The sequence below is a fragment of the Pinus tabuliformis genome, chromosome J, assembly GCF_031772625.1.
Source record: "Pinus tabuliformis cultivar Carrire ecotype Pingquan chromosome J, CPIR1, whole genome shotgun sequence".
Classification (NCBI taxonomy): Eukaryota; Viridiplantae; Streptophyta; class Pinopsida; order Pinales; family Pinaceae; genus Pinus; species Pinus tabuliformis.
Window position 1 is genome coordinate 619,089,618 of NC_142295.1, and position 4,510 is coordinate 619,094,127.

A 4,510-nucleotide genomic window follows, 5' to 3' on the forward strand; every position below is an offset into this window, starting at 1 on the left:
TGGATACAGTCATGGAAGAATACAAGGACATCTTCTCCTCACCCACAGGGGTACCCTTGCACTGTCAGGTTAAGCATTCGATCGATCTGACTCCAGGAGAACCTCTATTGAACGAGTTGATATATCGTTTCTCCATTCTATAAAATGAAGAGATCAAGTGGAAAATACAGGATTTGGTGCAAAAACGGCACATTCGACCAAGTTCCTCGCCTTGTGGGAGCCCAATTGTACTTGTACAGAAGAAGGATTGGACCTGGAGGCTCTGCATTGATTATCAGGAACTAAGCAAAATCATTGTCATGAATAGGTATCCAATCCTATGGATTGATGACCTTTTGGACCAACTCAAGGGGGCCAAGTATTTCAACAAGATCGAGCTAAACTCTGGCTATCACCAGGTTCCAATAAAGACCACAGATGTATGGAAGACTGCCTACAAATCCAAGGAAGGCCTTTTTGAATGGTTGGTTATGCCCTTCGAGTTGACAAATTCCCCTTCTACTTTTATGAGGCTAATGGATGACATCTTGCGGCCCTTCACCAACTCATTCGTGGTTGTTTATTTGAATGACATCCTCATCTTCAGCAAGAGTTGGGAAGAACACTTGCAACACATTTGGCAGGTCCTTCAAACCCTTTAGCAACACAAACTGTGTGCTAACTTAGAGAAATGCACCTTTGGCAGATCCTTCAAACCCTTCAACAACACAAACTATGTGCTAACTTAGATAAATGAACCTTTGGCATGAGCCAAGTCTAATATTTGGGTTACATCATAGATGAGCGTGGCATGCATGTGGATCTGACTAAGATCCAAGTCATTCGGGATTGGCCAGCCCTGACCACTCTAATGGAGCTTCGCATCTTTTTGGGCCTTGCAAATTTTTATCGGAGGTTCATGTTGGGATTCTCCCATATCACTTGGCCTTTAAGTCAGATTACTAAGGGTGGGGCGAAAGAAAAGTTTTCCTGGTCTGAGTCCCAACAGAAGGAATTCGTTGAGTTGAAGCACCGACGCTGCTCTACATCGGTACTCACACTTCAAGACCTGCAACATCCATTTGAAATCGAAACATATGCCAAAGACTATGCTATTGGTTCTGTCCTCGCCCAACACAGACATCCAATGGTCTATCATAGTGAGACACTTTCCAATACAATTTGGAAGTACCCCACCTATGATAAAGAGATGTATTCCATCATGCAAGCTTGACGTCAATGGAAGCATTACATTATGGGGAAGGAGACGGTCATCCACACCGATCACCAACCTCTTTAGTTTATACAGACACAAGGTAGGTTCCAAAACGATCACCCTCAGAAGTGGTCTACATATCTGCAACAATTTCACATGAACATTAAATACAAAAAGGGCAGCACCAATAATGTTTCAAATTGCCTCAGCCGACCCTTTGTTGCAACATTTACTATAGTTCTCAACTGTTGTGGCCACTTGACCTCTGGATGGTTGCAACTATAGAAAAATGATTCAGAGTTCGCCTCCACATACCAAATGCTAGTAGATGGAAAGCAAGTTCCTGATTTCCACCTCCAAGACGCATTATTATGCTACCTAGGCCACCTTTGTGTTCCTTCAAGCGACCATGCCAAGTTGATTTGGGAGGTGCACTACAGTCAGGTCACGGGACACTTTGGTGTGGAGAAAACTTTTGTTGTACTACAAAAGTACTTTTATTGGCCCAAACTTCGACTGGATTTTGGGAAATATATCAAATCCTACACTGCCTACACCATCGCCAAGCCAACAATCAAGAAGCAAGGCCTATACACTCATCTGCCTACTCCCAGCCATTCATGGGAATCCATCTCCATGGACTATATGCATGGACTCCCTTCTACCTAGCATGGTAATGACTGTGTATTTATGGTCGTGGATAGATTTTCTAAGATGGCTATATTGGCGACCTGCAAGAAGAGTATCACAGCAGAGGAAACTGCCAAAATCTTATTTGAACGAGTATGGGTACATTTTGGGATCACACGGACCATTATATCATATCCGGATAGTAGGTTTCTAAGCACATTCCAATCAAGCCTCTGGATACTATTGGACACCAAGCTCATCAAGTTGACTACCTTCCATCTCCAGACTGATGGCTAGATGGAGGTCATCAATAGGATGATAGTGCACATACTCTGCATGTACAACTCCAAGCATCTATGAACCTAGGATGAAATTCTTCCCTATGTGCAACACAATTATAATATAGCTCTCCATAGCTCAATTGGTTGCAGTCCCCTTCAAGTGGGTCTAGTATTTCAACCATTGTGTCTGATTGATGTTGTCATGCCTCTTGCAACTACACAGACATAATCCGCACATGTATTGTCTGAGGCTGATAAAGCGGCCAGTTTTATTGATTGCATCCAACATATCTACCAGCAGGTTCATGACATCTTGGAGAAGTCAAATTCCAAGTATAAGCAACAACATGATCAACATCGAGTGCCACAAAAGTTTCAGGTGGGTGACAAAGTTTGATTGCATTTGAAGAAAGAATGCCTTACCGAGCACATCAGAAGCTCATACTTCTCTTATATGGTCCTTACACCATTACCAAGGTTGTGGGAGACAATGATTTTGAGCTCAGCATTCCCCCATTTCTTGGCCTGCACCCAGTGTTCAATGTGGACCGCCTTCGACCATACTTCCCACCATTACTAGACACATCAGACATTGTAGAACAACTCACACCAACAGAGTTAAACCCAAACTGCATGGAACAGGCCACAACTGATCGGATTATGGACACATAGGTCAAGAAAACTCTCTAGTAGAATAGCCAATTATCTCAGGTTTTCAAAGTTGGCTAACTCCTGCACCAAGGCAAGTGCCTCACCAGGGACCAAGTTCAGCAGAAGTTTCCCCATCTCATGGAGGCACTCAACACAATGGGGACCATTTCTTCCTTAAAGGGGGAGGACTGATCCAGGTGGATGTTGGTGACCACCTGCCTATTCCACTTAGACCCCCACCACTATCTCTTTCATTTTTTCAGTTTCTTTAATTTTAGCACAGTTTACTATTTTTGGCAGTTTTTCGGGTCCTGAAATTATGGATCCATTTTGAGGCCCTAAACGATGTTTTTGAGGAAAATTGGGCCAATTTGGGCTATATAATGAAGTTGTCCACTCGAAAGTTGTATTCCTCAAATAGATCTTTCTAATGAGGTATTTTTTGCATCAAACGAAGATCATATGACAAAGTTACGACCGTGGGAAGTTGATGTACCAATTTACCCAAATGGGGCCCATAGTTTTGCCGCTTCATCTCCTAGGTTTATGATTTTGGATGTTTAGGGTTTTCCATTATTTCTTAATAATAAATAGGTAACCAAGCCTCATTGTAACACAATTCAGAGACATGTAGCCGCCACATCTCTTCTAAGAGATAAGCTACCATCGCCTAAGCTCGTCTTATTTCCATTCTATTTGCAATCATATTTCAGTATTTGATATTAATGAAATGAAGTGTTATTTCTACTACATCTTTGTATTTATCATTATATCTGTAATTTTTTGCATTCATGTTTAAGTTAGTATTAGGAACTCATAAAAGATAGATTTCCTTTTCATCCCAATGGACAATTTCTTAACAGAGGTGCCGAAGTAATCTGGATCATCAAACATATGCTCCCCATTTGAATCAAAAATTTCTGCAAACTCCTCCTTCTCTATCTCATATTCTCTAAGCCATCCAGCTGGTGTCATTATTCCAGGCCTTTAGGTTCTCTCTGGGTTACCATTGAAAGTGGATGTTGCTCTTCTGTAAGGGTGTTCTACTGGGAGGAATAACCTGGAGCAGTCATACACTAGATTTTGTAAGTGGTTGGACCACCTAGCCTTTAGAGAAGGTCCACAACATTTACATCCATGATATCCTTTTGTTACAAGACTTACAAAATTATTGTATATAGATCGGCACGTTAGCAACCATAAAGATATAAACAATTGCAACGAATTGAATTGATATGTGAAACAATATTGTTACTAAACAAAGTAATAAGAATGTAATTTACCAGAGAAAACTCCTAATCAAGTATGGTGTAAGCACATATGCCATACAACATAAAACCCATCTCTATTGCGATGGGTCTTGATACATCATACACATGTATCCCTTCCCATAATTACTTAAATTCTTCTACCAATGGTTGTAAGTAGACATCCATATTCTTCACTTGTCTTCTACCAGGGACTAGAGAGCCAACATAAGATGTTCATTCTTCATGGACAACCATGGGGGCTTATTTTTATTGATCACTACTACAGGAAAAACATAATAGTTAGTGTTTTGGAGGGAATATGGGTTGACGCCATCCATGGTTATGCTAAGTCATAGAATTCATACTTCATCCTTGAATTTTTCATGACATGTATCCTCTAAATGCTTTATGGCTATTGAATCTGTTGGGATTCGAGAAATCTTGGATCACTTTTATGTGAAGCATGCCATCCCTACAGCATAGCTAATTATTTGCAATTAAAG